The sequence below is a fragment of the Amblyomma maculatum genome, chromosome 10 (assembly GCF_055883805.1).
Source record: "Amblyomma maculatum isolate TAMU_Amacu chromosome 10, ASM5588380v1, whole genome shotgun sequence".
Taxonomy (NCBI): Eukaryota; Metazoa; Arthropoda; class Arachnida; order Ixodida; family Ixodidae; genus Amblyomma; species Amblyomma maculatum.
In genome coordinates, this window is record NC_139353.1 from 90,297,256 (window position 1) to 90,324,466 (window position 27,211).

General features: G+C 43.8%; 1 long non-coding RNA gene across 1 annotated transcript; it reads right to left on the reverse strand.

Moving 5' to 3' along the window:
* Positions 1-2,975: 2,975 nt before the first annotated feature.
* Positions 2,976-26,334, reverse strand: LOC146176992 (uncharacterized). The gene is made up of 3 exons (XR_014701248.1): positions 26,200-26,334; positions 23,789-23,890; positions 2,976-3,184 (listed from the first exon to the last, which is right to left on the reverse strand). It is a non-coding gene; the product is annotated as an uncharacterized LOC146176992 (long non-coding RNA).
* Between the last annotated feature and the right edge of the window lie 877 nt (positions 26,335-27,211).

Sequence of the window (27,211 nt, forward strand, 5' to 3'; positions counted from 1 at the left end):
CCGCATAAATGGGCAACTAGACTAATAGGATGTGCATTGTGTAATAAACACACAAACACATTTAATTATAGAGCATTCTAAATATGGCTTCACTGCTTTCCTTAAGAATAATATTAATACGCAAAACTGGGGTTATTACTAACAACAAAACCATTCTGTCAGTTCTAAAAGATACAATTACCTCATTATACAACCGTCTATAATATGTCTATCATATCTTAGTGGGTAGAGTCAGGCTGATTATGGTGATGCTGATGATAATGATCTGCGACTAAAGCTACATCGCGAGTTGCTTCAGCATATATTGTGCACATGGATTATTTGCTTTTTGGTGATTTATATCAATATTTATCTGTAATTGTGGTCACTAAGAGTTAAAATGCTCCTCTGAGATGAGTAGCATTTCTGACTCACTACAATGGCTCAGCACAAGGGCGTAGGGAGCCTGTCTAGCGGCATTTAAGCTGCTTCTTTCAGTGTTTCTTTATCTCCCTGTAATATCTGTAACACTTTGTATCACTAAGGGAAAGAAACAAAGCCGTAACGTTCAACGTCAAGAGTGATTATAAGATTGTTTCACAATCGTCATATAATTGTAATAGTTATAGTGCCGGTTGGCGCACCGAAGGATTAGAATCTTCGCGGGGTCAATGTTTGTGTCATGACTTAGTTTGGTTTTAAGGGGACTCTCCTGGTGAAACATGCAAGGCACTGATTTAATGAAGCTCCTGTACAATTCTTCGGCGTAAGATCATTTCTGCGCTACCATGCATTCACCACATGTCTTCAACACATACGCAATAAAATAGTTCATCAGCTTCCTCCTGTAACCTCTAGTCTCTTCTGCAATCAGAACTCAGGCAATCCCTTTATAAAGCTGGAAACAGAATAATGGAAAAAGCAGTATTTATTTAACATAAGTATTCACAATTTGGCGCATGCGCAGAGTTTAATGTTCAGCACCAAATGTATGGTATGAGGTACTGAGACACTGAAGCCACTAGGCCGTCATTGCAATTACGCTCAAAGTGTAGTCTCTTCAAGAGCTCTTCACTGATTTGAAATACTTGCTGAATATAAGTGCAGAAAAGTATATATCGAGAAGTATTTATGCGAATTTAAGGCACTCGAATTTAAATCAAAACTCGTGACACTGGGTGTAGGTGTAGCTAGGGGGTTCGGAGTGATTCGTGTTGAAACACTAATTACTCTGCAGCATAAATATGGGTCCAAAATGTCGTTGAAACAATTCTAAATTGGGTTTTCTGAGGGTGCATTGACGTTGAACTCCCCTATCACGACATTTTGGAGATTAGCGGTGGCCATTTTTCTCACAATCTCTGTATGATGGAAGTAATAAATTTCAAACAAGCACATAGCGCTCCGTACACTGAAGATAACAGTACAAGTGTATCGAACATTCAGCGGCTTTAAATCCTGAACTGTTATTTGTTACCCTGTGCTGTGTTATTATTTAATACTATAAATCTGAGCGGATGTAGATGCACCTGCCGCTGCCACGTTTTTTTGGTAGAGATGCAGACACCTTCATAGCCATCAGCCTGAAGATAATAACCATGGGGGAACCATGCTTCGGTAAATTAAACCAAAAGAGGGATATGTACTCTAGACAGAAGTAACTGAAATTCATCAAATGTATTATCTTATATAAAGTCCTCGAATTCAATAGAACCATCGATAACCTACAATTTGCTTTTATGGCGGAACAGCATCATAAAAATTTGAGAAGAAAAGAAGAAGAACCTACGTCGGCTTTGCTTACGCAGCCTACCGGGTTTAACTAAAGCTAAACCCCAGCTAACAATTTTACAGAAACAATGGCTGACAACTTATCCAGAGCAATTCTGCCTTACACTCCTCTGCTGATTTGTTTATCACCCATCCTTAAGAATAAACTGACGAGTCTGATGCTGCATAAAACTCGCACCAGATTTGAAGTACAAATCAGGCACTGACACCAAGAAAATAGTTCTGATGTTCTGTGCCAGTGGCTGTTGGTCGCCTTCGTATGTATTTCGTAACTACCCAATCGTTTCCCTATAGTTATTTGCTGAGCACCGTGAAGTCGCTCCCTCTCTGCCTCCTCATTGCCGCATCCTTATTGATAACCACGCGGCTGAATATGTGTGCCGCGTCCTATTACTGCCAATCTTTTTATTGTCCCGACCACGCCGGCTACTATAAAGGTCTTTATAGAACTCCTCGGCTACTTTGGCTGTTTTGTCCTGACATTGACCATCTTGCCCCTCAGCACATACATCTAAAGCATAATTTCCTACCCACCGATTCTTGGCTACCAGCGCTCTTTAGAGCACATTTCATTTTCTGCATGTTATATTGTTCTGTATCAGACGCTTTACGCCTATTGATTAGCTTTGATAGCTCTAGGCGTTCGATGCTGTCAGTTGCGTTAGAGGCTTTAAAACTTCGGTGTTTCATAATCAGATACTACATCTGCTTAAGGTGTTTTCCTGTAATTTTTAGGGTCCTATCGCCTACCTCTATCGCCCCCTTAATATTATCTGTGTGATTATCATTCTTTGCTTTTATATGATGTTTGTATTCCTCGGTTGAAGAAGAATGTCTGTTTTGCAGCGAGAGCCTGATTACCCCTACCTTCCCTTTCACCTCACCGCCATTTCTTTGATGAACTTCTTGCTTATTAATCGGTTTAATTCTCTCTTCACGACTGGACTAACTCGAGACCTTAACCTATCCCTTTTTCATTACCTCTACATCCTGCATAATGCTAGGGTTATAACACAGTACTAAATGAATTTCATATTCGTTCTCCACATTAGGGTTTTTCCACGTCCACTTACGCTTCTTTACTTTGCTGAAGAAGATATTTATGACTTGAAAAATTTGTAACACTTCTAAATTATTTTATAATATTCTGAAGCTTCGTCTTTCGACCAATCAAAGGAGAAATTTTGAAACTCTTTATTGGGCGCTCGGGCGCTGAACTAATGGTCACTTTTCTCAGATTCTGAGGTTGATTTGCCAGTATTTATGTTCATCTCCCCATTTTCTTGGCAATATTGTCTTAAGCTGTAGGCATCAGTCAAAGGTTGCATACACTTCTTCTCCATTGTGTCAAAGCAAGGCTGTTCGTTTCCGCCACCAGCGGATTCAAATCCCCATAATGCGCAAACCGGTTTCCCTGAAAACATTGGGAAAAAGAGGGAAGTTGCATCAGGAACATGTGGACAAAGCTAACAAAAACGGTAATTATACTCGCATCTCCTTGTGCGCACTCTGCGGCGAAATTGCATGTGAAATATCGAACGATATGCGATCAATTCCATAATGGGTATGGGAATGAACACTAGCCAGGGCTTATACCGTGATACGAAGCTGGGTTCTAGGCCAGAGAACTACCATATTATTCCATTTTACACTTGTTTTTATGGCGCTGACGCTAGTTTTAGCGCCGCAAGGGCAAGAAACACTCGTCTTAGCAGTCTACAAATAAAAATGTGGTGCATGACGTCCATAAGAATTGACTTTTGGCCGAGTTGGCACTTCATAACAGTAGATACGCAGAGCAAAATGAACAACAGGATGGAACAATAGACAGGGACAAGACGCGAATGAGAAGAGAAAAAGCAATAGTGATGGGCGCAGAAATTAAAAATCATCCTTTCTACCGCTTTTAACGTCAACCAACCAGCCTACTACGACAATAAGAGGTATGAACTTTGATTGTACTAGTATTTATTCCCGAAAGATGTGCATTGTAGCGGAGCATAAACCAGAGGGCAATATGCACGTTTGCAGCTTGATACATAACGCACCACTAGGTGGTCTTTGTACAGATTGACAACAGTAAGTGCGGAAAGCAAAATTTTGCCACTGTAATGATTAATGTGAATAAAAGAGCATTACAGAGATTTGTACTTGAAGTATTTAAAAGATTAGACAACAAATGTGATGTAGAATGGTCATGGAAACGAAATCTTGCAGCGTGAAGACAACGCTGCTCTCTGTTGCGTGCTTTCATCTCCTATCTTCATAACACTCAAACATAACTGCAGGCAGCATAAACCAACCCGTTCTAGCCATCCTTTCGAAGAAAAAGCTCCATTTGCACTTGTTTCAGATCCAAATTTTCTCCTTAATTTGACTACTAAAAATACGTGAAAGAGAAAAGGCAAATTTAAAGGACCTTACACCCAGATATAATTCACAACTAATAGTAAATTGATGTCAAGGAGTAATCTAAATTTCGTTTTTGCAAAGAATACACGTTATGTTATGAATATGGTAGTCGTTTATCACTCGCTGCGCGGACGCAACCGTCACCACGAAATGATTCCTCACGCCTTTTCTGAAGTGTGTGTAGTAATTTCAGTTTTGTTTCAGTTCCACGGTGCTTGATCGATATAAGATTATGTTGCTTTAAGTGCTGAACGAAACGACAATGAGGTGCAAGACGGAAGAGCTTTATTTTGGTAAACGTCTTTCTCGGTGCATTCTCGAATATGCTCCCAAACACGTTCTTTAGGAGTTGTTTGAGGGTGCGTACGACAGTGATCATCGCGAGCATGGAATCCGGCACTGGACTGGCCACCAGCGTGGTTCAATGACGGTGCCGTCCGTTCAGTTCAGTTCAGTCGTTCAGTCGTGTCCGACTCTTCGTGACCCTATCGACCATGTCGCACCACGCTTTCCGGTCTCTCACTCTATTCCTGTCATCACATAACTTCATCTGCAGTGCCTCGAGGATGCCATCTAACCATCGCGTTCGCTGCCTACCCCTTCTCTGGTGACCCTCAACCTTTCCCAACATCAAATCTTTCTCCAGCGACTCCTCTCTTCTCATCAGATGACCAAACTAGCTGAGCTTCAACTTTAGAATGTGACCCTCCAATGAGCAGTCAGAGTTTATGGTAGACAATATCGATTGATTTGATCTTCTAGCAGTCCAAGGAACTCTCAGGAGTCTTCGCCAGCACCACAATTCAAACGCGTCAATTCTTCGGCGGTCAGCCTTTCGTCCGTTACCCCCCACTAAGAGCGACAATTTAGTATAGACCAACGTCATGATGAAGCGTTGTGAATAAGAAACTCTTTTTAAGCGCCTATAAAGTTGACTGTTCCGAAATATGTGCTGGCAAGAGCAAGCAAGACGAACAACCATATCGCCATTCTTGATAACGTGATCTCCTACCTTGTGGATCCATCACATCTCTGCTACCAGATGAGCAACAAAAGCGAAGCGTTCTTATAAAACTGATAATGCAAACTAAAAAATATATGTGAGGATCTATTTCCACGCAAGGTAAGCGTTAAGAAAGGCCTTGTGTTTCGCGCTCAGTGATCCCCTCATTCCTACGTCTTGTGCAGCCACGAAAACCAAGCGCTTCGCTGTAAGTAAACTGTGTCATAAAAGAGAAGCATAACACAGGCATCACAGAAGAAAGAAGGACCACAGCTTCTTTGTGTTATGTCCGTGTTACACATCTTCATTTTTTAAGCATGCACTAACTAGCCCGACAGAATGTCTTACGAGGACAGCGTCATGTCCGAGACCTACAAATTGGGCCACAAGCAATATTTGCTGTCGGATGACACATTTACTTCTCTGGTTTACAACAAGACTACCACTCTTGAATCCATCGTTTATGCCTTTCAGAAGCTGAATTAAGACAAATTAATGCCGCAGTGGCCATGTTTTATTCGTTGTTCTACACTGGTTGCTAGATAAGCATCCGAGGAAACGCTCAATTTACATTAGCCATTGCTTCAAGAGAATCTGATAAGATTGTGATCAGGAAACTAGACCCTATGTTCCTTGTACATTCACCCCTAGACAACCGACAGTATGAATGCCCTCACTTTTGTCACAGTTGGCTGTTTTCTTGTGAACGTGAGCCTCAACTCTTTCACTCAGGTATGCAAGGAAACCACCGCGTAAAAGCTGTTGCTCCTCCTCCTCCGCGAAACGTTGGTCGCACCTCTAAATCCAATGCTTATTTGTTCTGATCCTGTGCAGTCTTAGCTGGCAGTCTATTGTTACTTTAATTATTAATATTAGCTCACCTCTATGTACCAGCTTCGCTAGTTGGCATGCGCAGTATTTTGTGTGGTCATTGTTGAAAAAGATATTGGCCCTTCTGGATCTCACTGGTATTACGAGTGTCGTGACAATGGCGAAACTCGTCTAGCTTCTCTATTCGCACGTTCAACTCTTTCGCTACTGCCGGTTTAAGAATTCGCCATAACCTGTGGTCCACAGCTCGCGATTCTAGCAACATCGCAAACCGATCTCCATACACTATTCTGACAGTTGTCTAGAAAACTAAACAATGCCATGCCGGAGATAATACTCAATTTACGACTCGGTTAAAAATGCCCCTCCTAACCTTGCGTCTTTGCAGCAACATACTACATTTCTGCTCCGAAATTTGCCCTTGTAATTGTTTTCTTGACAAAGTCGCCCTTAGGTTTCTGTTATCGCTTTTTTCCCCTCATCAGGATCAGAATCAAGATTTATTCAACGAGCAATGATTGAATACAAAGAGTTTGGTAACTACAGGAGTAGGTTCCAAAGGGACCTATTGTTACAGCATGCCAAACTAAAAAGATACATACAAACAACAGTGGGTGAAACCTGGAATTGTTATCTAAAATAAATGTAAAATACGCAGAAATACAGAATGGCGTAAATGTAAATGGAACATAATTATCGTGTTATATAAATGTAAAACAAAACAATTCAATGGGTCATAAGTATGCCTTATCAATGAAAACAAAAATGTTTAGGGCGATAGCGACACGTACTAAACCTACGCTTGAAAGCATGAATGTTAGGTGATTGTTTACACTGAATGTAATGAATTAAAAAAAATGAGGCAGAAAATTAACTATAAAGTTTCCGTAATTTGCTTTAGGGTTTGGTAGTACAAAATTGTTTTGGCATGAAAAGCGAGTGAAGCCACGTCATGGGTACTGCTAATTATTGAAATGAGAAGTGATCAATTCATGAAATAAAATAGGAGGATGCCAATAAAATACTGAAACATTGATGAGACTGCAAGAATGTTATGAGCTTGCATTAAGGGCGGTGCGCTGCATAAATGGCTACTAGACGTAATGATGCGTATGGCTTGATTTTGTATGTATTGTAGCGGTGCTATATCTGTGTTCTGTATATGTTTCAGAAAAAAATACAGTAGTTGTTATGACTATGGATGAAAGCATAGTAGAGTGAAATGAGCGTGAGTAAATTGAAGTAATTTAGCACCTTGATGAGCACCTTTATACCGTATGCTGTTTTTCTTAGAAGGAAAGATATATGACGGTTATAATTTCAATGCCAATCAAGATTTATGCCAAGAAACATCGTATGATCAGTGACACAGAGTATGTGAGAATTGAGGAAAATATGTAGAGGGCCAGGGTTAGTCTTGTGAGGAGATGAGAAGATGACAAAGCAAGGTTTAGAGGCATTATATGTAAGCATGATATTTCGACACCACGTTGCTAAGTTTGCTGCGGCGGTATTCAAATGATGTGTTAATTATTCTGTGCACATGTCAGCTGCTAGTATGGTAGTATCATCAGTGTATAATATACATTCCGAAGATTTCAGGCTTGATGGCAGATCATTATTGCAATGAGAAAAAGAAGTGGTCCATGGATGGAACCCTGGGGAAAGCCAACTTTCGTAGTCTTCGGTGCAAGTATCAGAGCTGCGAACTGCTTGTATGTATTCGGTTAAGCAGGTAGCTGCAGATAAAAGTTATTACAGGATCAGATACTCCAAGTCCATTTATTTGAACATGAAGTATGTTGTGAATAATTGAATCAAATGCCTTCGATATAACAATGAATATCGTTCCAGCTAATTCACCGCAATCAATAGAATCTTTATTCTTATCATTTAAAGAAATTAAGACTAATTCAATTGAAAAACTAGGCCTGAAGCCGAACTGATAAAAGATATGATATCAGACGACGAACGGCTTTCAATGACATTGCTAAAAAAGGAAAGAATAGTAGGCAGACAGGAAAGGAAATAACTGCGGCCGACGCCGCAACCTCGGCCTAGGGTGTCGATTTTTGCAGTTCGACCTAGAACATCTGAAACGCAACCGATTGTTGTTGTTTTTCGCCTCTTGAAAAATAGCACGTACCCACCATGGGGGATTCGCCAAGGTGTGATGTTGTCCACGAAGTCTTTTAATGGCTTGTCCGAAAGCGATTATGTACCGAAATTTAATTATGCGGCCATAAGAATTGTGGATATAAAATAGTATCAATCGTAATAGTTTGATGAAAAGAAATACCCTAAAAATATTTAAGAAGGGTTAAAAGGTTAACGAATTGGCTAACCTTTTCAGTTCGAAACGACTGAACTAAACTGAAAAGGTTAACGAATAGGTTGCTATATTTTAGTCATGCAGAATTCAACAAATCTCTGCCAACTAAAATCCCTTGGCACTCGCAGCGTACGACAGTAAATTGTGTAGCAACAACGAGAGTCCTAACCCCAAGAAGTGGATCTCATCTAAAGTGTAAACCGCTGGCATGAGAGGGAAAAGCGTTCTAGGGATTCCACTTCTCCGCATGAAGTATATAAGTTTAGTATTGTCCACCCACATCTGCATAGATGTAAATTCAAGCTTGCAATACTGCGTCGCAACAGCGCAATCGTTACCTCGGACAGCCTATATTTACATAAAGGTAATTCGTGGTATACAATAAGGGATCCCACCGCTTGGTGATATGTGCTAAAAACTGACTGAACCTAGAAATCAACATTACACTAAAATAAGGGATAGAATATACTACAGAAGCATGAAGGCCGTTCTCATTTATTAATCAGCTACCTAATCTGAATGAACGCCTGCAAGGCCAGAGACCCAGACAAAATCGACCTATTTCAAAGAACACGGAAAAAAAAAGGAGGAATCGACTCAAAATATTTTGTGAGGTTTCAAGCGAGACTATCACAGATAAACAATCGGCAAGAACGACTACTTGTGATACATGGCATGGAATGTTTTTCACAGCCAATCAAAAAGCTAAAAGAATACTCAAAAACATAGGAATATAGTCTGGGATACGTGCAGAATAACTCCATGTCAAATATTGCGAAAGTATTCTAACTGCAGCTTGTTCTTTGCTGACTGAGGCATTTGTACAAGTAACAGCGTGATGGGGGCTTTCTCTAGTTGATCAGAATGAAGGCCGTTGAAAATGTTTGGAGGCATATATTTCGCGAGGGAGGCAGAAATGTCATCATAGGTAAATCCACTTCGGCCTGTGTGTCATCAATCCATTGCCAAGAACTTCGGTCGACGTTGACTGGTGCTAAAAGTTTGTGTTACCGTAACTTGTACTTTAATACTTTTTACAGCGCGGTCAAGGATTATGTTAGAATAAGGTCGGTTGGGGCAGCAAAGATGGGATGAATGACTTCAGAGGCCGGGTCTAGTGACGTGAGGAAAGTTCGTACCGTGAGTAGTTGGAAGCGGGAGGTTATGTCAAGAATACAGCCTTTCAGATAAAACAGAGTGTTTGAAATAAATTTTGGAAGAATTAAACAGTGGACGCCTTTGCAATAACTGTAAAGAATGAAGTTTCTAGTTTGCTCTGGCAACGAACAGTATACAACAAAATTCAAGTATTGATTTTACATAGTTTTTGTAGAGAAACAATAAAGTGCCGCAACGCTTTCCAAACTTTTTATGCTAATTCGTTTCAGCCGCCCCATCCCTAACCCTTCTCGGGAGGACTTGGAGGTGACCCTGCTCGGCTACTGCGACCCACAGGAACAAAGGACCTTAACGCGGCGTGCGCGGACGGCGGCAACCGCCAATGGAGTCCCTGACTAGGGTCTCCGCCAAGTATTGTAAGGCCGAAGCCCTTAAGGCTCTGCATCAAACCCCCAAATATACAATAAACGTTTTCACCACCACCACCAAGAGCGCTTTCTCCTTTAATGACATCTTTTCTATAGGAAGTCTCAAATTCAATGTTGGGTCATACACTACACCTATATAGTTAATCAAATCTAGGTGTGGAATCTGGTTGGGGCGTTGAGCTAAAGAATATTGGAAATGTGTATCCGGGGGATGTACAAACACACCAATTTTATTGATATTAGGAGATAAATTGATGCAGTTCAGCCAGACTTCAATCTCATCCAAATATTCTTGCAGAGTGTTGTATAGTGCACGAATATCCAGAGTAGATGCGAAAAATGCTATATCATCAGCATATGGGGACGTCATTTTCCCTAATGTTAAAAAGCAGCGATGAAAGAACTAATCCTTGTAGCAACCACTTGATTGCTGATACGTGTTTCAGCAGAGGATTTCGTCTGTACAGCAAAAATGGCTATCCTTAACAAATTTACATATACATTCAGATATATGTGTTGGAGGATGTAACTGGGCAAGCTTGTTAAGCAGGATCGTGTGTTTTACAATTTCGCAAGAGTTACAAATATCAAGCGTCACCAGAGCTGAGACTTCCCTCCTGCGTAGCGACAGACAAATTCGGCTCTCAGGATCTACGCGTGCGGACATTATAAATCAACCTTGTAGAAACCCACTCTGTACTGAGCTGAGAATGTTAACTTCGTGAAGATCTTTGTCAGACCAGACGACTGTGTACTGTTCGTTCTATTATTTTACTCAATTTGAATTTAATGTAATTGATAGAATATTATCTTACACGTATCTCTTACCTGCATCTTTCAAAAATTAGTTTTCTCCACCTTCCAAATGTGTGAAATCATCATCATCATGATCAGCCTGATTATACACACTGCAGGGCGAAGGCCTCTCCCATATTTCTCCACTTAACCCGGTCTTGTGCTAGATGCATTCACTTGTCCCCTGCGAACTTCTTAATCTCATCCGCCCACCTAACTTTCTGCCGCCCCCTGCTACGCTTTCCTTCCCTTGGAATCCAGTTTGTTACCCTTAGCGACCATCGGTTATCCTCTCTTTATCCGGTTATCCACTGTATGCCCTGCCCATGTCCATTTCTTCTTCTTAATTTCTTCTAGAATGTCGGTAACTTGAGTTATTTCTCTGACCCACTCTGCACGCTTTCTATCTCTTAATGTTACCCCTACCATTTTTCGTTCCATAGCCCTCTGGGCTGTCCTCAACTTAAGCAGAACTCTCTTGGTTAGCCTCCACGTTTCAGCCCCATAGGTGAGTACAGGCAAGTTGCAACTGTTGTATAATTTCCTCTTGAGCGATACCGGTAAGCTGCTAGTCATAATCTGCGAGTGCTTGCCAAATGTGCTCCATCCCAATCTTATTCTTCTTGTTATTTCCTTTTCATGGTCCGGATCTGCGGTTACTACCTGTCCTAAGTAGACATATTCGCCTACTACTTTCAGTATATCGCTACCTAATGTAAACTGCTGTTCCTTCCCGAGGCTGTTGAACATTACCTTAGTCTTCTGCATATTGATTTTCAAGCCTACCTTTCTACTTTTCCTGTCTAGGCCATCAATCATTGTTTGCAGTTCCTCCCCCAAGTTGCTTAGCAAGGCAATGTCATTAGCAAATAGCAGATTACTAAGGTATTCTCCATCTACCCTTACCCCTAACTGCTCCCATTCCAAGTCTCTGAATACTTCCTCTAAACAAGCTGTGAATAGTACTGGGGAGATTGTGTCTCCTTGCCTAACACCTTTCTTTATGGGAATTTTGTCACTTTCTTTATGCAGAACTATGGTTGCTGTGCTGCCACTATATATATATTCCAGCACTTTCACGTACGGCTCGTCTACCCCCTGGTATCGCAATGCCTGCATCACCGCCGAGGTTTCAACTGAGTCAAATGCTTTTCGTAATCAATGAATGCTATGTATAAGGGCTGGTTATATTCCGAGCATTTTTCTATCACCTGATTGATGGTATGGATATGATCGATAGTAGAGTACCGTTTCCGAAACCCTGCTTGATCCTTTGCTTGATTGCAGTGTAAGGTTGTCCTGATTCTGTTAGCGATTACCTTAGTAAATACCTTATACCTAACAGACGGTAAGCTAATTGGTCTGTAATTTTTAAGGTCCTTAGAGTCCCCTTTCTTGTGAATGAGGATAATGTTTGCATTCTTCCATGGTTCCGGTACCGTGGATGACACCAGGCATGCGTATACAGGGTGGCCAGTTTTTCTAGCACGATATCCCCCCGTCCTTCAGTAAATGTGTAGTTATCTGATCCTCTCCAGCTGATTTCCCCTTTTTCATAGTTTCTAGTGCTTTCTTGACCTCGTCCTTCATCACTGGTGGAACGTCTGACTGTTTTTCCTTACCGCCAATCTCATGTGTGAAATACAAGCATCTAAAGGGCGCTTGTAAAGTTTTGGGCTAAGATTTTAAACATTCTAATAGTGACCTCATCGTGTCCTGGAGCTGCAGATTCCATCGTTGTCAGGACTGATAAAGTGTAAGGGGGGAGCGAGTTTAAACAAAGGGAGCAGTCTGTTTGTGTTATCCTAATGGCTATCCCTGAGCAATGTACCCCAGGGTTTTCTAAGCATGTTGTGCCACAAGCACTTTTGACTGAGTGAGGTTGGACACTTGTTATGCTCCAACCTCGACTTGAGAAGAATGTGTTTAAATTTTGGTTCTGCTCTTCATTTGCTTCTGCAATTGTCCTTTGAAAGATGCAGAGAATTTATAATTTTACCAATTAGGTTGACTCTGGATGTACAATAGGCTCTTCCAGGTAGCTTTTCTTTCTTTATCGCATTCTTGTGTTCACCAGAGAGACGGCTGTTCATAGAAGTTGCCGCGTCTACAGTAAATACCGATTGCTGTACTGAAGTTTTCACAAAGGAAACTAAGTGTCGCTTTGTTCGACCGGCTTGTAGCAACTACCGAAGCAAGAGAAGCTGTTATCAAAATTTGTAGGTAATGTGATTAACAAATTTTTGGGTTGAACTAAAAATTCATAGTCAAGATAAACACATACTCAAGGTTATCGAAAAACAATAGCTAGATATGCCAGAATCCTCTGTGGACCAATTAGTTACCACTAGCCCAAGCATTGATAAGGTTAAATCAATGACTGAGCGGAAACCTCCTCGCATAATGTAACAGATTCGAAATTGCAGCAACGTACAGCAATTGTAGACATCCGCGACCAGACAAGATGACGCAAGGGATCTGTCCGACTGCCCCAGCCACTATAATGTGAATTCAAATATCCTGCGATTACAGGCCTGTCTGCACCTGCCAAAACCCCCTCCATACAGTCTGTACTGAGCACCCATAAAGGGAGTAGACATTAGGCAGTTTGATTGTGGCGCCTCCGGAAGCAAAATACTGATCGCTCAAATACAAAATGTATTACCAACTAGCCGGCACCTCAACGCTTGCTAGCTGAAAGTTCACTGTCAGCATCAATCATTTTATTAGATATAGATGACTGATGACATATTTTTGATTATCATTTTTATCAATCCGCCTCCTCTCTTTATATTTACCGTAGGCACTAAAGATTTTTTTAATTTCTGATTTATACGGATTTTTTGGGTGATATCCATGTATATTTATAAATACCATTTTATGGTTATGCTTGTGCAGAAGTTTGCTACTAAGGTAGTTCCAAAGCAAAAGCAAGACAAGAAAGCAAACTGGTTATCTGAAGAGGCTTTGCAAATAGCTGAGGAAAGGAGGATGGCAAAAGGTGTGGGGGAAAGAGAGAGATAAACGATTCTCAGTGCGGATTTTCAGAAAATGGCAAGGAGAGATAAGAATACCTTCCTGAACATACAGTGGCAAGCAAGTGAGCACAACTGCCAATTAAGGAACACAAGAGCTCTGTATAAGACAATCAAATAGATCAAAGGAAGCTTCTGTGCTTAGCTGGGCGTGATAAAGGACAAACGAGGCAAGGACCTCACTGAAGCCTCAGAGATAACGAAGAGGTGGCAGGAATACACAGAAGAACTGTACAACAAGGACCCGGACGTGCAAACCCACTTGGGTTTGCACATCCGGTTGTGATTACTGATCTCAGTTGTGATTACTGATCTCAAGCCGGGCATCCTGAAGAGTGAAGTTGAATGGGCCTTAGCCAGCCTTGCTAAGAAAAAGCTAGCGGAATTGATCACATTCCAACTGAGTTGCTTCAAAACCTCAACCATGGCGCTGTTAACATTCTGCATACATTATGTCAGAAGATCTGGACAACCCCGCAGTGGCCACGGGATAGGAGGTCAGTTTACACCCCATTCCAAAGAAAGGCAGTGCCAAAGATTGTTCCAACTACCGCACGACCGCGCTTATTTCGCATGCTAGCAAGGTGATGTTGAAAATCCTCCAAGGTAGGCTGCAGCAGTATGGGGATCGGGAGCTTCCGGACGTGCAAGCTGGATTTCGCAAGGGCAGAGGAACTAGAGACCAGATTTCCAACCTTCGCTGGATCATGGAAAAGCGAGAGTTCTAGAAACCCATCTACTTCTTCTTTATTCATTATGCGAAAACGTTTGACTGCGTAGATCACAGCAGATTGTGGAAAGCTCTTCAAGAGATGGGAGTTCCAATTCACCTTATCTGTCTCCTCAGGAACCTGTATGAAGGGCAAGAGGCCACAGTCAGAACTGGACATGATCTTACTGATTGGTTTCCGATTGAGAAAGGAGTGAGGCAAGGCTGCATACTGTCGCCCTGCCTATTTAACCTATATGCAGAGTGCATCATGAGGAAAGCCGATCTGGACGAGTCTTTAGCTGGAGTGAAGATTGGTGGAAAACGTATCAACAACCTTAGATATGCGGATGATACCACTTTAATGGCAGAAAGTGCAGTGGAACTCAAGAGACTTCTGATGCGTGTACAAGAAGAGAGTGAGAAGTTTGGGCTTAAACTGAACATTAAAAAGACAAAGATCATGGCGTCTTGCCCTATCAAGTCCTGGAGCATCACGGGACAAGAAGTGGAAGCTGTGACAGATTTTATCTTCTTTGGCTACAAGATTACCCCGGAAGGAGACTGCAGCCAAGAAATTAGGAGACGTCTGCTTCTGGAAAAGAGAGTCATGGCCAGCCTTGACCGCCTAGTAAAGAGCAGATACATTAATCGGCCAACCAAGATCCGTATAACTAATGCTATGGTCTTTCCCGTTGTGATGTATGGATGCGAGTGTTGGACTGTGAAGAAGGCTGACCGCCGAAGAATTGACGCGTTTTAATTGTAGTGCTGGCGGAGACTCGTGAGAGTTCCTTGGACGGCCAGAAGATCAAATTAGTCGATATTGTCGACCAAAAACCCTGAATGGTCATTGGAGGGTCAAATTCAAAAGGTAAAGCTCAGCTACTTTGGTCATCTGATGAGAAGAGAGGAGTCGCTGGAGAAAGATTTGATGTAGAGAAAGGTTGAGGGTCACCGGAGAAGGGGTAGGCAGCGAACGCGATGGTTAGATGGCATCGTCGAGGTCCCTGCAGATGAAGGTATGTGATGTTAGGAAGATAGTGAGAGACCGGAAAGCGTGGCGTGACATGGTCCATAGAGTCACGAAGAGTCGGACACGACTGAACGACTGAGCTGAACTGAACTGACTTGTCGAGAAGTAATTCTAAGTCAAGATGGAAGACAGAATACAGCGGTAATTCTATTGTAAACTTCCAAGACCTGCCATGAGTAGTGATCAATTAAAGAGGCAGTTATAGCCTCTTTGGCACATGCTAGAACTGACGCCGGACAGGGCGGACGCGTCACTTCGGCTCCCGACAAAAGAGTCTACTGCGGTGCCAACTTCCATCAGACCACCTTCAAATTACCAAGCGAAGATCGGAAGATGACAGGAGTCTGACAGTACCAACTTTTTAGTGAGCAGACCACCGATTTTTTTATTATCGCAGCACTTCCATCGACTACGCCGGCGTTAGGCTTAGCGCGGCAGCAGAGGAGCGAGTGGGACCGAGAGCGGCCTGCGGCTGGCGGCAGCCACCTCGGGGGCGAAGATCTAGACAAAGGAGGTCCATCCGGGCCAACATTTCGCTCGAGAATGGACGGCACCCAAGGCCAAGATCTATCGATGGACACCACACCATGCCCGAACCTGCCTCCACCTGACGGGGAAACAGGCGGACGCCGGCTGCCAACACTAGCGAGACCATCGATACGAATCCCACGGAAAACACCTTTCAAGGCGAGTGGACAACCGTAGTTTCGAAACTATGGCAGAAAAAAAGCGAAAAAGCGAGAGCGTCAGGCCAAGATTACCCAGATTACGACAGCAAACACTCAAGTGGACGAGACGGCGACGACAGCGCCACCAGCCAAGACGGTCGCTGCGGTGGTACATGAATCCAAGATGGCGAACGGCGCGGAGAGCAGCCGGGGAGGCCGCGGAGGCAACGCCACTATGCAAGATTCCAGCCAACGTCACAACATAGCTGACGCGCCTATTCCGAGAGGACACCGGCCCGGCGCGGAGGAGGGAGCGCGAAATCCGAACCGTTTTAAAGGCGGAGAGGCGGAGTGGCGACTCAGGCTCGCGAAACCACTGCCGATGAATGACGCTAAGGTGATCTTCAGACACCATCAGGGTCTGGTGGTGAAGAACTTGACAACACCCCAAGCAGCCCAGGATATAGCGCAAGCCTGCGAATATCCACAGAATTTTCGTCTGAAAGACTTGTTGGTCTGCCTCCGACTGGGATCTAACATCATCGTCACCAGCACCCCAGAGATGCAGATGGCGGAGCGCATGATGAGCATCCGAAGCTTGAATTTCGAGGGAAAAGACCATCCGGTCAACGCTTTCATGACTATACCGGAAGAGTACCTCAAAGTGGTGGCCCACGGCATAAACATCGGGGCAACGGAGAGAGAATTAATGGAGAACCTGTTCGTCAGGACCCAGGGCGTGAAAATTATCGCGGCCAGAGCAATGGGCAAGTACAAGTCGGCCCTCATTGTCTTTTAGGGGCCAATCGTACCGAAGTAGGTGTACTACTATGGGGGAGAGATCCCATGCGATCCGTACAGGGCAAAGAAGCAATTTTGCTACACCTGCCGAAAGCCAGGACACCGAACAGACGTATGCCCGAATCCGTCTATCAGGGCATGCAGAAGATGCAACAAGCAAGATCCGGAGGAAAATCACGAGTGGGAACCCCAATACGCTCTCTGTGGAGGGGCACATGAGACTGGAGCCACCGGCTGCCGAAGCAAGCTCAAAGGAGATCCAAAAGAAGACAAAGGGACATCCAAAGTCATGTCAGAGCCGCCCATAAACGAGGGGCATCATGAAGAAGCATCAGATGTGGTTCAGTTCGGATGGGGAGGAGGAAACATTGCGTGAGCGGTCCAGGTACCAGTCCAGGTCGGAGGCCAACGCGGAACCCAAGAAGCCAGCGAAGAAGAACAAGCCAGGCGCCTGGGAGAAGAAGAAAGAAAAGAAGAAAAAAGGCCTTGATCAGGTGAGCTGGCCAGCGTTGCCCTCCCAAAAACAGCTAGAGGAGGAAAGAACAGAAATTCTAGCCTAGCTAATAGGGATAAGAAAGGAGAACGCAATGATTAAGCAGCGATTAGATCAGATGCAGAACCAAATTAAGATTACACGAAACAAGTTCGAAAAATGCACACCAACGGTCAATCAGACACCCCCTTTGGCTGCAGAAGATATAGGAAGAATAGTAAAGGAAAAGCTAGCACAGCTGCTCCCACACATCATTGAGCAAATTACAAAGAAAGCCATGGAACAAGGCACAGGCTATATAGAGCAAAAGTTTCAGGCGATGCAAATCGAAATGACCAAACTGATTAGGAAGCAAACAACAGCCACCACAGTAAGAGAAAGGGCTGAGAAGCCGTATCGCAGGCCCGGACTAACCAGCTTGCAATCTGAGACCGATCATAACTAGTCACCAGAAGGCGAAGCAAGACTGCCTAGAGATTTGGCAGTGGAATTGTAGGAGCATCAGACGCAAGAAGGGGATGCTGTCACAGCTGCTGGCCTCACAAGCGGAACCACAGGCTGTGATTACCCTACAGGAGGTTGGCAGTTCCCCTTCAATTAGCGGGTACGAGGTCTTTGCTGCCGATGACGAGAGCTGAAAGGTGGTGACAACGGTGGAGAAGACCATTACAACAATTCGGCATCACCAATTTAAAGAAATTGAAACACCCCATATCCTTCTAGAGGTGGTCCAAGAGAGGGAGAAAAAACAGGGCACTTTTATCCTAAATGTATACAGCCCCCCCCCCCCCCTCCCAACGAAAGATCGAATTCGACAGGCTTCTCGGAGAAACATTAAACTTGGTAAGAGGAAATCAGCTAATTATATTAGGCGACTTTAATGCATAAGACCTGGCCTGGGGATACGCGCAACAGGACAAGAGAGGCCACATTATTACAGAGCTAATAGACAGACATGAATTAACACTGGTAACGGACCCGGGAGTGCCCATGAGAACGGGCAACAGTGTGAGCAAGGACACAACCCCGGAACTTACGATGGTCAAGAACTGTGGCGATGTTGAGTGGATAAACACGTTTAACGATCTGGGCAGTGATCACTATATAGTGAGCACGACCATCCACACCTACAAGATCAGGCGTCAGGTTGGCGCAGCCAGGATTACCAACTGGCACAAGTTCAGAGAAGCGCAGGAGGAGGACCAAGGCGAGATTGAGGATCTTGATAGCTGTTGCGGGGAGCTGCGGAAAAACAAGCGGAGATTTACGCAAGAACTGACAGGCACAAATGAGACACCAGAATAGACGCCCATCTACTCCACCTGTGGGAAGCGAGAAAGGGACTGTTAAGAAGATAGAAGAAACAGAGGCACAATCGAAAGCTTAGGATGAAAATCGTGGAGATCACAAAGAAGGCGGCGGAGTACGCTGAACAACTGACGAGAGCCAACTGGGGCAAATTCTGCGACTCTCTGCAGGGGACGCTCAGCACTTCCAAGACATGGCGAATCCTAAAAGCCATTATGGACCCCACCAAGACCAAGCGAGAGGGGCAGAAGTCACTGGAGCGGTTGCTACACACATTCCCAGGCACGAAGGAAGATGTGATCAAGGCCGTCCACGACAAATGCTATGGAGTAGAGCTAGAGAATCCATATCCATACGCAGAAGATTACAATTAGACCCAAATCCTAACATTGACGAGCCGATCACGGAGGAAGAAGTCCGGACGGCAATAGCAAGTGCCACTCGAAACATTGCGCCTGGTGACGACAAGATAACTAATGGCATAATTCGGAACATGAGCAACAACAATATCAAGGCACTGGCGTATTTCATGAACAAGCATTGGGACGCAGGAACAGTACCAGCGCAGTGGAAACAGTCGGTGGTCATCATGATCCAGAAACCCGGAAAAAAATTGGCAATAGAGAATTTGCCGCCCATTTCTTTAACTTCGTGCCTGGGAAAGATTTTCGAGAGGGTTGTCAATAATAGAGTGCAAAATTACTTAGAGGATAGCGCTCAGATGCCGGACACCATGTTTGGCTTCAGAGAAAAACTATCAGCCCCAGACGTTTTCCTGCAGATCAAAGAAGAGGTCTTGACGGGTATCCCACGCTCGGCAGAACACGTAATTTTGACAGTGGACATTAAAGGTGCATTTGATAATGTTAGTCACAAGGCGATCTTAGATGGTCTGGCAGACACGAATTGTGGAACCAGAGTCTGCGAGTACTTTAGGAGCTTTCTGAGTAACCGGACGGCCGAAATCAAGATTGGCAATATAGAAACAGAGACCTTCTCCCCGCCCAACGAAGGGACACCTCAAGGTGTAGTCATTTCGCTCACGCTGTTCAACGTGGTAATGATTGGCCTGGCCAGGCGCCTCGAGAAGGTGGAGGTACAGCACGCTATGTATGCTGATGACGTCACCATCTGGACGACCACATGATCACTCGGGGAGAAGGAAGCGAAATTGCAAGAAGCAGCATCTGTCATCGAAGAATATCTAAAGCAGAGGGGCTTGGAGTTCTCATCAAGAAAATCAGAACTGATCAGATTCTGGCGAGGGAAGGGCAACCGCTCTGCTCCCACAGATCAAGCCCACAAGCTCGAGATCCGGCTAAAAGGGGAGAGTGTACCCGAAAAGACAACCGTGAGGATCTTGGGGATGTGGCTCCAATCGAATCAAAGGTGTCAACACACACTTAATCTGCTCAAGACCTCGACCCAGCAGGTCACCCGAATGATAGCACGGGTGACCAGCAAAACGACGGGGATGAAGGAGCCCGACACACTCAAATTTGTCCGGAGCCTCGTTATTAGCAGAGTAGCGTATGCTCTACCCTACTTCAATATGACCAAAGGAGAGGAAGACAGAGCGGACGCCATCATCAAAATGGCTATCAAGACCGCACTCAAGCTCCCCAAGAACACACCGATCCACAAGCTAGCAGCTCTGGGTCTGCACAATACAATACAAGAATTAGCAGAAGCCCAAATCAAGTCACAGCTAAACAGACTTCTACAAACGAGGACTGGAAGACGGGTGTTGGAAAGACTGGGATATAGCACACACCTACAGGCTTATAACAAGACAAGAGAGGTATCGCGGGAAGTCAGACATTGGTACCGAGTTCGGCCCATACCAAGACACATGGACCCCCGCCTTCACCGGGGAAGGAGGCAGGCAAGGTAAGAGTATTATGAAAAAAGCATTCGGCCAACAAGACACGTCAAGGTTCACCGACGCAGCCTTATACGAAACCAAAGCAAAAGAGGGCGATAGCCACGGTCACAGGCTGCGAAGGCCGGGAGGTAGTTAGCGCCTCGATCCAAAACTGTACAGTCACGGAGGCAGAGGAAGTGGCTATCACACTGGCCATTAGGCAAGGAAGAGAAACGGGAGAGAGTCTGACGATACTGTCAGACTCTCAATCCGCGTGCAGAAATTTTCAACGGGGTAAATTATCTAAGGTAGCGCACCAAATCCTTTCTTCCACAAGCGAGCCAACAAAACAATACACTCAAACACTAGTGTGGATTCCGGGGCATGCAGGGATCACGGGGAATTTGTACTCAGACAGGGTAGCCCGAGGACATGCAACCTACCGTGCGCCCAACAGTCTCGCGACAGAGGACCTGATTCCGCTTGACCCTGACTACACCAAAATACTACAACACTAAAGAGGCTTGCGGAAAGTATATCCGGAGCCGCATAAAAAGCTCAGCAACGAGGAGGCCATAGATCTGAGGCGGCTACAGACGGGCGCCTTCATTAATTTAAACATACTACACATGATGCTTCCCACGACATTCAGAGACGAGTACCCTTGGTGCGGGAAGACCCCTACCCTGTACCACATAAGATGGGAATGCAGCTCACATGAACTACAAAAAATTGAAAACCCAAATGAAAGACAGTGGGAGGCTTTGCTGGCCAGCTCTGACCCGGAGGCTCAGCTCTACCTGGTCACAAGAGCTCGCAAACTGGCGAAAGCCAGTGGTGCCCTGGACTGGGGGCTGCCAACCGCTCGTCAGCCTCGGTTGAAGAGGCGAAGAAAAAGATCCCCGAGCCATTAATAATGTTCATTCACTCACTCACTCACTATAGCCTCTTTGAGGACGTCAGTCTGGGGGAGGACATTTAGTGATTCTTTTTTTTTATTTTAGGTGAGGTAGGCTAGGTGTTGAAGGGGACAAAACATGGTGCTTCTAGGGACGAACACGCCATCTCCATACCTGGTGCGGAGATGTCAGTGCGACCTGTATTGCTTGAAATATTCATGAAAGCTTGCTTCTGAGAGTCATGAGGAAGGACAGTTAACAGGTGGGACTGTCTGTGCAAGCTGGGAGAGGTGCAGACGGTGATTCCAGATTGAATGTTGATGACGACACTGCTTGTGCTGCTATAATATGATCCAAAAACTGAGAAAATGTGATCATGATACGGTCAACCACAGTATTCAGAGTTTTTTCCTCAGTCGATACAATTGAGGTTGCCAAACTGGGCTTTATGCCCCTAACAAAGCAGCGCACACGACTAGTGTACAATTTTCTGTCGCCCAAAAGCGCATATCCACTTGCTATTGAGCAGCGCTCACCTTTGATTATCTATATGTTCTGTTATTCACTACGTTTGGGCACTCTGCATCACTCACTGAATGGCTGCTATTGCATAGGCAACAATGAGGATGATCTGAGTGCAGTTGTCAAGTGAATGGTTTTGTGTACACACGCGGCTGCGGATAGCAGACTTGCACACTTTGCCACTGTGTCCAAAGCGCAGGCAGGTTATGCATTGCAGAGGGGTGAGGTTGCACACGGTATTCCCTAGCCCAAATTTTAAAAAGTAACCCGAAAAAGTTGCTATTACCGGTTCCGTGCGAGATCAGGAGCTGCTCACTTCTCACCTACATTGATAGACAGAAGGCACCCCAACTAAAGCAGCATGAAACTCTAATATTTCCTTTGGCGAAGATGCGATATCGGCACTACGCACAATACCTCTGACACATGCTATCTGTTCAGAGTTGATTGCCTTAATCGGAACTGAGCTGATTTTTTTTTCATTCAAGTTCATTCATTTTTTTCATTCATTCAAGCAATGTTTGATACCTTGCAAACAATGCCTCTACGACCGAAAGGCCGCCGTTCAGAGATCTGCAAGTAATTGGCCGTGAGAGATCTTAGTTCATCTTGAATTATTTTCGGTGTTTTCATTTTGGTAATACCGTCACCGATCCGGACGAGACACATGGAAATCACATCAGTTTCATTTTTGCATGATTCAAATGGCAGGCTTTCGGTGGCAAGCTGGCAAACCAAGCTGCCAACCCTCCACCTGGGGAGGTCAAAGACAACTTCACAAACGCGCCTCAAGTTCACATGAACAGCGCCTGAGCCTTAATCTAATCATTGGCAAAACCCAACGCAGAATGACCTCAATGGTGTTGAAGACAGAGGCAACCCACAAAGAGCAGAGAACAGCAGCAGGGGTGTGAGGAACAGCCAGCCACTTCTTTCTTCACTTCTTGCGCTGACAATGACGACAATAACAATACAATTACTGAAAATAGTCCAGTAGAGCAGCTTTCGCCATTTCAGCTTTTAATTAGACTTGAGCGCAGCCCTCTAATTTCTCCATTCTCTTGACTGTGTCTCTTAGGGAGTGAAGTTCCGCTCTTTCTAGTCCGAAATATTTAGCATTTCTCATATCCGGTGGTGATAATTTGCGACAGACTGGAACGCTGTCTTCTTCTTCCATGCCGGCTCGTGAAAACCCATCATAAATCCTGTCTAACGGGAGGATAATAGGTGCGATGACAACGACGGTGCAGTCAATGATAACGATATATATAGTATTAGTTGGTTGTCGGGAATGACGTTGAATTTGGCTGATAGTGAGCACAGGAACGATATTGATGATGATGATGATGATGATAATGATAGCATCGATGACAATGACAATGCAATTACTGAGAACAGTCCTGTAAAGCCGCTTTCACTATTTCCACTCTTAAGAATATTTGAACCCAGCCCTGTAATTTTTTCATCCTCTTGAATCTGTCGCTTAACGAGTGCAGACGACTCTTTCTGGTCTGAAATTACAGCATTTCTCATATCTGGCGAGGATAATTATCTTCACTCATACGAATCCTTGCCGAAAAGGAACAAGCAGATCAGTTAAGGGGACAGTCATGCGAAAAGCCAAAGCAACTCATGAATTATTATCAAATATGGGCGGGCTACCAGAATAATTAGCTTCAGAGAAAAGAGGAGCGAAGTGTGAGAAAGCGAGAAAGATTAAAAAGAAAAAGAAACTATGCAGATGTTTAGAAGAATGCACTTACCTCTACTTGTCTCACCGATCTGTACGACAAAACAAGTTGGAGTGGCGGCCAAGACCAAGTGCACGCTCTGGAATCCAAATGGGAGTTCGCCGTCTCCAGAAACTGTAAGCATCACCATAGCATAGTGGTGGTAATGCAGAAGCTTCTATGAAAAATCAGAACTTCACTCACGTGAATAATTATCTCCCTTTTCTTAAGTAGATGCTCGCAAATATATGCTTGACACCACAAAACTTTGATTTGCGCTGATTAATTTATAGCTTTGGGTGCTTATTGTTTTCAATAATAGAAAGCTTTAAACAATGAGTATGTAGAAGGCCATTATGAAGAGAAAGGCGGTTATTTAACATTTACCCAACGAGGCAGATGTGCTGTTCTGGCTTAGTACATAAAAATAAGGCCAATTTGCTAGACTCACTGGCCCATGCATTGATAGAGACATCACATATTCAACTCATTCTCGTTGAAATAATAGTGACAAGAGGCTCTTACTGCAACCTCAATGGTGATCATGAACTAAGAGGAACTTTACAAAATGAAATAGAATGATTCAGAACCCGCTTTTTGCGGCTGACAGTAATAGACAGCCCCCGGTAGTATATTACACCGTAGAACAATTATCTCTCCCGGGAGAGGAAATTCACTCCCAAAGGCCCGCTCTCAGGAAACCTCAGACCTAAATAAAAATTTGGAGCCAAAACCAGCAAGGGAGTGGTAGTTGGCCAGCGAAGCGTGTCGGATATATGATGTCAATATTTTAAAAATATTGTTTTCGCATTTGCCAAATTTTGTAATTTCTATCATTCATCAGTGATGTCGTTTTGAGAGGCACATCATTTTAAAATTTGATGCCACGTATAACGACGTGCAAGATTAATGCTGCTAATATTTCTTGTCGGACACCAGCAATTCGCATTCTACCAGAATCGCAGATATTGTAGGAAAAAATGGTCATACCGGCGTAACTTTCAATATGGCCACGGTTACATTGATCAGATTTTGGCCGACAGTAAACAAGAGCATCTATCTCCCTTTGAACTATCTCTTATACTATTAACTAAAAACACTGTTCTTCAGAAAAACCTTTGACTACGATATTGTAAATGATAATTTAACGAAATCTCTTGTCGTGACACCACCCAAAGGAGCTCAGCTGAAGTACACGGCCAATTATGTGGCGGAATTGAACCGCAGACACTACGGTCATGATTCAGGCACACTGTATCTACACGCAGAGCCTAGTTCGCTCGAATACGTTAACGTTGCTATGTTAAATTAATATGCATGTCAATGGTTGATGTCTACTTGAAGTGAAAAGATGAAGGAAATATGAGCATAAGTTCTGACGCTAAGCATAATAGCACAGCAGAGCCGAAAGAAATTCCCGGTATCAATTTCTTCGCTTTTTAGGCCCATGTTAGCACGTCTGTTGTAACCTAGGTCGGCGACTTAGAAAAGTAGCTGCCACCACTAAGCAGGCACTATGACTCTATTTTTGAAGCAGTCATGAAACGGGAAGTTCTATCGCTTAAAACAGTGCTTTTCTTATGCAAAAAGATTAGAAAGAAACATATTTCTTAAGCCTGCCAAAGTCCAGCTATATGCAACACATATACTTCTTGACTGGCATTGACTTATAATTTTCACAACTACGGCTAAACACTTGAGATACTCGTAGTCTTCGCCTTTTGATTCTACACAAGGCTCATTTAACATCTCCTTTTCATTTCAAATTATTTTTATATTTACATATAGGTTCGGTTCGGGAAAAGGGCGGTGTATATACCATTTCTAAGTGCGCTGCCAAACTTGCAAGGGTGCTTATGTCTTATAACCACATCCTACTCGCAAACTAGCCTAGAACGTGACTAGAAGGCAAAAATTAAATATGCAGCAGTATCCTGAACGCTCGAAAAGAACTGTTGCGTAACAATTCTTGTGGAAAACCATGCACAACATTTCAGTTACATCGACACTTCTCAATTTTGTGTTAAAGCAACCATCGTCAATGCCTTTTCAGCTGAGCGAGCTGTATGAGCTTCAAGTTAAAAGGCCCATGCTCGTGACCCAATGGGACCAGTAAACGGCCCGGAAAAGCCAATCTGCTACATTCACTTTATTTGAAACGTGCTCTCCTATGAGGCGCGACAACTTAAGCCCGCATGATGCAATAGTTCTTTCCTTATCTTGCGCAACTGATACGCAATAGCTATTTAATACACGTAGAGTAGAAGATAATGCATAAAAATACTGGAATCCTCATTGACCCTACGGTTGCTTGCTATGAATGGTAAGGTTATTAATCGTTGCTTCAGCGTTTTCATGCGCTGCAAAGATCGAAACGCTAAGAGGTGACATTCGTGATATTCAGAAGAACATGCATCAGAATGAAAAATACAGTTATTCCTTACCTCTTTCAAGCTCAATTTTTGTTCCTAGCTGATCGTAACTTGCTTTGAATTTTATCTTATCATTTCTGAAAGAAAGAATTTGAATTTATTTTGGCTCGTGGCTTTAATGCAAAAAATCGTTTTCCTCTCTGTCAACTAGACCCATCCTATAAGAACGGATAAAAAAGGTCTCATTGTGAGACGCAGCACGAGTTAGTTTTTTTTTATTTATAATTCAATTCCTGCGAATAGGTTCGTCCTTACTTTTAATCCACAGGCATTTATTAAACTGGCTAAACGATATTAGAGGAGGTTATAATGCTCTCAAAATGCCACTGCTCCGCCCGTACCGGCTCATAAGCATATGTTTCAATGCCACTAATGAATGCAAAGTGTCTTACATAAAAAGATATTGCCGAACACATAGCTGTGAAGCACATTTCTGTCGAGACGAGAGTAGTTAACGGCGTGATAAATGTCTGCTAAGTATACAGATTTATGCAATTTCAATTACCACCACTGATTTAGGCGTTGAGGGTCTATGCGTACAATGAACTCCATTTGGCAGGGTGTTCCATGTCTGGCAGATGGACTCAAACCTGCATTCTTGAACTCGGTTTCAATACCCTGTGTGGTTCCAGGTTCATTGCGCTTCTGCTCCAGCTCCTTCTCGCGCGCGTCGCTCACCTGCCCGTATGAACGTTCGCACTTCTGCTGCCACGGAAGCGCCATCGGCTCACTTGGGAGTGTCTGCTTTTTGACTATGATAAACGACAGTTCTCACGAATGCCTTCGGGGAGGAGTGCTATGCGGCTTCTAGAATCGTTAGCTTTATAGAGGCATTAGCTCCGTTTTTCCCACCATTTATCTGATGCACCGTCACGAGATCTCCGAGAACTATAAGCTGTCCTTGCATTGCAGCAGTGTGCTGCCTTCTATGATCAGCATGGGCTTATTATCCCCAATAACATTACCTTTAGCATAGGCAACTTCACTACAGCTTATATTTGCCCACTACTTTAACTACCTCCAA